Source organism: Nicotiana tomentosiformis, chromosome 3 (genome assembly GCF_000390325.3).
Source record: "Nicotiana tomentosiformis chromosome 3, ASM39032v3, whole genome shotgun sequence".
In the NCBI taxonomy this organism is placed as follows: Eukaryota; Viridiplantae; Streptophyta; class Magnoliopsida; order Solanales; family Solanaceae; genus Nicotiana; species Nicotiana tomentosiformis.
The window spans coordinates 150112626-150122684 of record NC_090814.1 but is presented as its reverse complement, the minus strand read 5'-3'; positions in this window follow the sequence as shown (position 1 = coordinate 150122684).

Here is a 10059-nt window from a genome sequence, read left to right as displayed (position 1 = left end):
AAATTATAGCAACATGCGTGTCATAGAACAACCATGATTTCATCTTAGCACAGATGGCAGTTATTTCATACTAAAACTAAACCAAAATCGATAAATTCACAGTAGACAACAGATGAATCAGAGAACAATCATAGCTTCACATTAAGACAAATCTTACAATAGCTTGAGGAGAACGTACCTAATTAACAAGGCCGAGATTTAGAAGGCAAAGAAACAAAATAAAGGTTAGAAAAGGAAGATTGGAGCTCAGCTAGCAACAGGGGAGTAACAGCAACCAGACAGCTCCATCTTTTCAAGTTATATTCAAACCCAAAACCCAGATAAACACTGAAGAAAAACTCTTTGAATCACTCAGAGATAGATGCTCTTTTCATGACTGTAAAATCAGTCTAAATTATATTGTTTTTTTTTACGTGTGTGTGCTTTCTCTCAAATCCTAAAGCTAAAAGGCTCAACTCTCCAACTTGAATTTGAAAACTTCTTTTAATTCTCAGAAACCTTTTGTCACTGTCTTTTTGAGAGGAGTGCAGTGTTATGGTGTGTGATGAGAGAAGAGGAGGGAGAAGGCGGCTTGGACGGAATGGAGAAGAAGAGGTCAACAGCTGCTAGGTTTTTCTTGAGGGAGGGAATCTGTTCTCTATCTCTGATCTTCTGGAGAGGGGAATTAGGGTGTATTTTAGAGATGAAGGGGGGATATTGGGCCGGCGGATAGTGGGTTGGGGCGAATGGAAGGAAAATGGATGGAGAGCTATGGCTGATACTTAGAAGTGTCGGAATTTAGGTTTAATTTTGATTATAAAATGGTTGTGGGTTAGGGAATGGGTAAATGGGCTGAAGGGAGGAGTGGGCTGCCAGAATTTGGGCTTAAGTTTGGGCCAAATTTGCCTTTAAAAGTAGCCCTTTAATTCTACAAAGCTAAAATATTAATTTTTTTTCCTAAAATATCATACCATAAAAATACAAAATCAATCCTAATTAATTAAAACAACTATATTATGACATGAAACTATTTTTTGGTGTTTTCAAGGATTATACTAAAGTAGAAATGGGTTAAAAATAATATCTTTCAATTTTTATGCTTTAAAAACTAGAATTAAAATTAATAATAGAGTGAAATCCTATAGAAACAAACTTAAATAAATATTCTAAAAATACTAAGACTACAAAAGATAATTCTAATGTGCGGGTCAAAAATTACATGCTTACAGTTGCCCCTCTTTGCTCGGAAACACGAAGTGTTTTTGAGCAAAGAACAAGTAAGCGGCGTAATTGATTTCTGACCCGACACTTATTCAAAACAAAATAAAAATGGACAAAATATTATGACCGAGCCCTGGTATCTGAGCTGCCTACATATCCTTAGCTATAAAGGAATCAGGCCACGTGTAGTTCAAAAGTGAATGAAGTGATGGAGTGTGTGGAGAGGATGAGAGAGTCGAGTGAGGTACCATTCGAGGCTCCAGTTCGCGGTCCCTGCTATTACATTATGAATTGCAAACAAAAACAAATTACAGCAAAAATAAAAGAAACTATTAACGTTTTGTTTATTCTAATTTGGAATAAAAAGGTCATGGATTTGTGAGAAAAGAAATTGATATGCGAAGGTTTGGTTGTTTCTGAACTGCTGTGAAGTTGAGCATATCTCTACTTCAACTAATTTGGCATTCGACTTAAATCTATTGCTCATTGTTGTTATTATAATCTATTACTAAAATTATTGTCACGACCCAAATTATCCCTCCGTAAGGTGTCGTTATGGCACCTAGTCTTTACGACTAGGTAAGCCTAATATTGCAAAAAATATAAAGAAAACACAACATTTTAAAGATAAACAACATATTATGAATAGCCAAGAGTAGCACCACTCGGTATATACAAAATAATTTTCCAAGACCCGGAATATCACTAAGTCACAAGCTGCTATAATTTATGTAGCTCTATACAAAAGTTTGAAGATAATAAAGAAAGTCTCTAAGCGAGGGAGTAGAAGGGGACTCCGAAGATCTGCGGACGCAAGCAGTGGTACCTTGAAGTCTCCTAAAATCAGCAGCACGTACTAACCCCGAGGTTGATAGCTCACACCTGGATCAATCTATGTCCATCGGCATAAAAAAATTCCAGCACTGCAAATCATGTTCATATAAATAATTTCAGAATAGAATTCACTTAAAAATGCAGCTAAAACAACCAAAATATATTCCAACTACCATATGATATCAATATGGCATATAACTATACCAACATGATATACAATTTTACTGGTTAATTCCCGGCAACTATATGACTATACTACTATTACATAACATACATGCATAAAGAGAAAAATAAATAGTGTACCACATATTAATATAATAAAGTATTTCAAGATATTGTACTATATTACTATTATTAAAAGAAAATTAAATAGTGTACCAATTAAATGCAGCTAATACAACCAAAACAAGATTCAACTAGCATATGATACCAATATAGTATATAGCTATACTAATAGGGTATATAGTTGTACGGGGTCGTTCCAACAACTGCATATAACTAAAAAAATTATTACATAATACCCAAAATCTATGTCCATAGGTACAAGAAAATCCAACACAGCAAAATATGATCATATAAATCATTTCAGAATATAATTCACTTAAAATGCAGCTAAAACAGCCAAAAAATATTCCAGCTACCATATGATACTAATATGACATATAACTATACCAATAGGGTATACAATTCTACTAATTAATTCTAGACAACTATATATGACTATACTACTATTAGATAATACTCATGCTTAGAGAGAAAAATAAAAAAAATAGTGTACCACATATTAATATAATAATGTATTTCAAGATATTGTACTATAATACTCATAAAGAAAAAATCAAAATAATTACATAATACACATGCATAAAGGAAAATTAAAAAAATTTAAGATATTGTACTATTCTACTATTACTAAAAAAAAATCAAATAGTGTACCAATTAAATGTAGCTAATACAACCAAAAAAGGTTCCAACTAACATATGATACCAATATAGTATATAGCTATACCAACAGGGTATACAGTTGTACACAAAGGGTTTAAAAAAAAATAATTCAATTATTAAACTGAAATAATATCAGTTATCACATAATTTAATTAACTCAAAATTTAGCCAAAACCTCAAATCAATATTTAAACCCACCCTAGTTAAAATTGGATCGAAATAACTACAACCTCAACGAACTAATTTATGCATTTCAAGTTTCAAGGTCCTTTAATAGTGACTTTTATTTTTATTATAATAAATCTCTGAAAATTAAACTTGTGCAGGTAAAATAATGTAATAACATATGATAATTTAAGCTAACAAAATTACAAGCTAAAAATACTTTATGATGCAATACTAGAAGCTAATAAAAATTAAAATAAAAAATCTCAAAAAATCATAAATTATATATTCATTCCAACTCTCAATCTCAAGAAGCAATGAAAATTACAGAATTTTTGAACTTTTATTAATAAAAAATAGCTCTAAGGAATTTTTTTTTTATTTAAAAAGGAACAAAAAACTTCAAAGAAGGTTCTCAAATCTAATAACAACCATGCCACAAACTAATTAAAAGTCAGTTTGAGAAAGGTTCTTTGGACACCCAATCAAATAAAGGTATAAGGGATAAAGGAAAACAAATATGGGTAGTCAGTTAATACTTTTAGTTCAAATGTATATAAATTGTAACAAAGTTTTAGATGGGTAAACACGGGTAAATATTTTAATTTTCACATGAAGTTAGCATAAATTGCTCTATTTTTTTTAAAGGAATTTTTACCTTCCTATACACTATTTGAAACATTATTACCCTCCCTACTCAAGTTTTAATTTAATTACATGGTCATATACAATTTACCAATTATATACAAATAAGTTTTAAATGAGTATCCCTTTATATCAGGAAGCGAATAAGGAATATCAGTTATTTCTTTATTCATTTATACTTGCCCACTCTCTCTCTCAGTCTCTCTCTCTCTCCCTCTCTCTCCCTCTCTCTCTCTCTATCTCTTTCTCTCTCTCTCTCCGTCTCTCTACTCTCCTTCTCTGGTTTTTTTCCCCAATTCTTTTTCATTTGATGTTCTCTATTTTTTATGCTTTCTTGTGGTATAGAGTTTTTGTAACGACCCGATCGGTCGTTTTGAGCTCTAACATGTCGTTCGGCGGTTTGAGGCCTTGAGTAGCTTCACTTCAGGTATTATGACTTGTACGTGTGGTCGAAATTGAATTTCGGGAGGTTCGGAGTTGAATTGGAAAGAAAGTTTTAATTTCGGAAGCCCTAAGTTGGAAGAATTAGCTAAGGTTTGACTTTTGAGTAAACGATCTCGAAATCGGGATTTGAAGGTTTCAACAGGTTCGCATGATGATTTTGTTCTTAAGAGAGTGTCCGGATGTTGATTTGAAGGTCCGTAGGTCATTTCGGCGTCAATTAGCGAAGGTTGGAAATTGGATGAATTTTGAAAAGTTTGACCGGGGGTGGACTTTTTGATATCGGGATCGGATTTCGATTCCGAGAGTGGCAGTAGGTTCGTAATGTCAATTGTGACTTGTGTGTAAAATTTGAGGTCAGTCGGACTTGATTTGATGAGTTTCGGCATCGAGTGTAGAAGTTTGAAGTTCTAAAGTTCATTAAACTTGAATTAGGATGTGATTCATGATTTTAGCGTCGTTTGATGTGATTTGAAGGCTTGACTATGTTCATATTATGTTTTAGGACTTGTTGGTAGATTTGGATGAGGTCCTGGGGGGCCTCGGGGTGATTTCGGATGGTTAACGGATCAAGTTGAAGCTTGAAGAATGCTGAAGTGTACCAGTTCTAGTATAATTGCACATGCACAAATTTGACCGCAAGTGTGTGACCGTAGAAGCAAAGAAATGGTCGCAGGTGATATTTGGGAGAAGTTGGGCAGTGATCGCAGGTGCAAAGGATTGTCCGCATCTACGAGGTCGCAGATGCGGAGGAGTGTCGTAGGTGCGAGAATGAGAGAGGAAGCCTGGGGGCGCAAGTGCGGAAGTATATCCGCAGATGCGGATGCGCATCTGCGCATGGGAGACCGCAGATGCAGAAATGGGCTGGAAGCCCTGGATCGCAGAAGCGATGGGAGATCCGCAGAAGCGGGACCAAAAATGCGGTCAAGTGATCCACAGAAGCGGAAACTGGGCAGAACATAAGGGATCGAACTTGGTCATTTCATCATTTTCATTTGGAATTTTTGGAGCTCGGTTCTTGGACGATTTTGACGAGTATTCATCATGTAACACAAGGTGAGTAATTTTTCACTTGTTGTGAGCTAAATGTAAGGCTTATATGTGGATTTAAAGAGGAAACATTTAGGAAAATTATGAAATTTTGGTAGAAAACCTAAAATTTATAATTTTGGGTTTTTACCACGGAATTTGGGCATGGAATTGAGAATAAATTATATATTTGAGTTCGTAATGTTATGGGTAACGTTTATCTTCAAAAACTTTCGGAATTCGGGCACGTGGGCTCGGGGGTTGTCTTCATCGACTTTTCGAGCGGAATTGAAAATTTTTTAAATTAATTAATTATGGGTATTAGAATATTTTTTGACTGGTTTGCACATTGTTTGAATAGTTTTGGATCGACGAGCATTGGTTTGAGGTGTTAGAGAGGCCTTGGAGCCGGTTTTGAAACTTTGGAGCGATGTAAGTCTCCTATCTTAACTATGTGTCACTTGTTGCGGAGGGCTACGTACGCACCAGGTGATGAGAGTCCGTGCGTAGCTAGATTCATGTTATGTCCGAGTAGACTTAGGTTCCCGCCATGCAATAACTGTACTATTTGAGTTATCTCTTGCCTAGTAAATTCATTTATGTTGCATTACGATTTGAGACTAGACTTGCGTAGAGTGATAGACTTGCTATTGTAGAGATTTGACGGGCTTTATGATAAGCCACGGATTAATTGTACTCTCCTTACGAAATTCTCTCGCGTTATACGTTCTCATCAAAAAGTTCCCTTAAAATCTATAACTCACACGTCTATTCGTGAGTGGGGTCAAGGACCCGTCAAAGCTTCTTATTCTAATGGGATCGGGCCGTTTGCCTCGGCAGGATAGATACATCTATGGTTCGTGCCGATCGACCCTCGGCAGTGCGCACACTATGATGGATCGGGTCGTACGCCTCGGCGGGATTTATGTACCACACTCTCATGGGAGCGGGCCGTTCGCCACGGCAATAAAATAGATGTATCTATGGTTTGGAAATATTATGATGGATCGGGTCGTACGCCTCGGCATTTCTATAAAGTACTCTTATGGAATCGTGCGTAATAATTGTCAAGAAGCCAGCATATCCATGAGCTTTTCCTGATTGAACTGTGATGACCTATCTGGTAAGGTCCATTTTATATATATATATATATATATATATATATATATATATATATATATATATATACACACACACACACACACACACACACACACACACATACACACACTCTCTCTCTGATTGAGGAGGCATCTGCTAGCTGAGAGTTTGAGTTATTACTGAGAGGAGGATTGTACCACGTATTATACTTGTTATTTTGCTTATTTTATCTGTCTCACACATGTTTACTTCTACTTTATCTGCCTTATTGGACCACTAGTAAGTGTTGATGTCGACCTCTTGTCACTACTTCTCTGGGGTTAGGCTATATACTTATTGGGTACGCTTTGATTTACATACTCATGCTACACTTGCTGCACTTTTAGTACAGGTACATATATGTCTGGTGGTCTTTTGGGCGCAGAGGCGCGACTATTGCGGGGATTTTACCGTGAGCTGCATTTCATGTTATGACCCGCAACCTGCAAAGTCTCCATCAGAGTTATTTATATTCTTCTGTCTAATTTGTATTCCCGACAGATGTTGTATTTTATTGTATTCCCTAGTTGATACTCATGCACTTGTGACGCCGGGTTTTGGGGGATTTCTCCAGGTTATTCATTATGCTGGTTCGTGTAAACATTCATTTACTCTGTAAATTGTATTTTATACTGTTCAATTAAGGAAAATTATGATTTCAAAATACTAAAATGAGTAATTAAATTGGTAAATCACTGTTGGCTTGTCTGACGGCGGCGTTAGGCGTCATCACGACCTATAATGGATTTTGGGTCATGACTGTCACGCCTCGAACTCATTCATAATTAAAGAGGAGATGCACTCCATTAATCAAACACTGAAAATATTTCATTAACAACTCCCATTTCTCTAAGTACAACAGAAGAGTAATATGGAAATGCCGGCAGAAAGGCCCCAGATATACCTCAAAACACAAAGTACAACATCAAATGATATCAGGCCTCGAATAGAGTGGGGCTCACCATAACCTGCTGAATAGGGAGTAACTGCTAACGAGGACGAAAGTTGCCCGATGATGAACCACATGCATCCATTGAAGATGCAACGGCCCCGGCAAAAGAGATGTTAGTACATATGGAATAATACTAGTATGTAAAACTAACTGTCCTCTTTCAAAATAGAATGCCCAGATAAGAAAGGGAAAACCATAGAAACAACAAGTCATAATCAATAATATCTAAATGTCCAATTAAAACATAACAATTTTCAAAATACGAAATTAATACTCCCTCCGTTTCAATTTATGTGAACATATTTCCTTTTTAGTCCGTGCCAAAAAGAATGACCACTTTCCTTATTTGGAAACAATTTACCTTTATGCAATGATTTATAACCACACAAAATATATGTGCCTTATTTTACACCACAAGTTCAAAAGTCTTTTCTCTTTTCTTAAACTCCGTGCCCAGTCAAATGGGTTCACATAAATTGAAACGGAGGGAGTATATATTATTGGTTGGGAGATCATTAGCACCGATATACCACCGTGTTTGTAGCACGGAGTCTGATCACGCCCGATCGGCTAGGCCATCTCCCCACGAACAAAGTAGTTTGACATGTGATGCGAAAGAAAAGTGTTACCAAGAGTAGTACCACCATGTGCGCAACATGGCGTCCGATCTCCACCCGATCAGCTAGGCCGCCTTCCCACATATGCCGTGTAGGTTGACTTTTCCAATTCACAATTATTACCAGTTTTATACCAATTAAGGGGAATAATATCAACCCATCAATCTTATCCCAAATAAGGAGAATAATCACAATTCACTCCTATACCGGCACGTGTAGTTTTAGGTGTGGGTTGTTATAACCCACCCTTCCTCGGTTTGCTAATGATACTTCCCAAAAATATTATTTTGGTTTTTGCACACAAAGGTAACATAGGTACAAATGTATTTACCTCATCATCTTTCTCATTGTATGCATATCCACTAGTATTTTCAACCAATAACAACAACAATATTACCTTGGCTCTTTTGGTCATTCACAAAATTCTTTATTCAAGGCACGATGGTCGTATTTGATATTCCACACTTTCATTTCGTCCCTCTCATGTATCATCATCATAAATATCAACATATATAATATTTCGGAAATCACAACTTTAAGTTCATTAGAAATGAAGAATTTAAGCACAATAGATTTCTTTCCAAGAATGGAGTAAAATGATTGGCAATCGATGCGCAAGTTAAAATCATAAACAAGTAATACACAATTTATTCTTGAAATATTTTTTCCCATAAAGGGCAATACACAATTTCCACTCACGAATATGTAAGAACGCAAAACACATTGAAAATACTCACCAAACATAGCATTAGTTAAAATAGCCACATATGGGCATGACTTGAGTACATAAGCTTTTAGGCAATTCTATTTTTGAAATAATTTTGAAACAGTTGAATCAAAGCTTATTTCATAATCTTTCTCACATCATCTTATTTCATTGGCACCACTAGCCACAAGTATAACTTTCATTCTTGGCACGTTGGCCACACTCTATATCCCCAATTCACTTATTTTATTTTCAAGCATCTTTATAGATTATGAACAACAAGACATTTCTAATCAAGACTTTAGGTACCCATATGAGCAATTAAGAATCTTAGGCATATCGAGTTTTTCTCACACAATTTGGCATAATAGCTTTTATTTGAAACACAACTCAAAGCCATAACATTTTAATATGCAATCAACACGTTGAACATATATATTTCGACATAAGGCTCATTCGGAATAGTCAAGTTTATAAGGGATAATCCGAAACATAGGAATTAGGAACTTGAGCCAACAATACTTGAAACATACGGGAACATTATGGAATTCGATCCTAAGAGAGTAGTTTTGCCAACATACCTTATTTGAGCTTTCTTTGAGTTATTATAACATTCCGGAAATCCTAGAAATCTCAATCTATTTTGAGACATAACAGAATTGTACACAAATTAGGAAGATATTCATGGTCTCGGCTCATTCGAGCATTTTATCAAATACTAGGTGTGCAAATTTGTCACGACCCAAACTAACCTCTGTCGTGATGGCGCCTATCGTGGAACTAGGCAAGCTGACTCATTTCCAAAACAAACCGATAATTTCAAGGTTATTTAACATAAAACCTCCATTTAAAGAGTTCAAATCAAAGAAAAATAGAAGTGCGGAAAAGAAAAGCCCGATATCGGGGTGTCACTAGTCATGAGCATCTTCTACAATCTGTCTAACAATATCAAGGCTAACTCAGCCTGAAAAATAGCTAAATACAACTAGAGGAAGATAAGAGGGAGAAGAGCAGGGGTTGTGATCGCCAAACAGCTACCTTGCTTTCTCAAAGAAAATCTGCAACCAGAACACTCAATAACCGCTACCGTGTCCAGCTATACCTGAATCTGCACACAAGGTGCAGGGAGTAACGTGAGTACGCCAACTCAGTAAGTAACAACAATAAATAAAGACTGAGCAGTAGTGACGAGCAATAAAGCATATAGCGTTCATATCAGGAAATCTGAGTAAAATACCAAATGCTCTTAAAAATCAGGATTTGAATCAAACATCTCATTTAAACCCAGTTCCAGTAAAAATCATTTAAAGACATTTTTCCAACAGTTTTTCAAACAAAGGCTCAATGCAAAGGTGAGCAAAAATGATGAAATCATAAACAGCCCC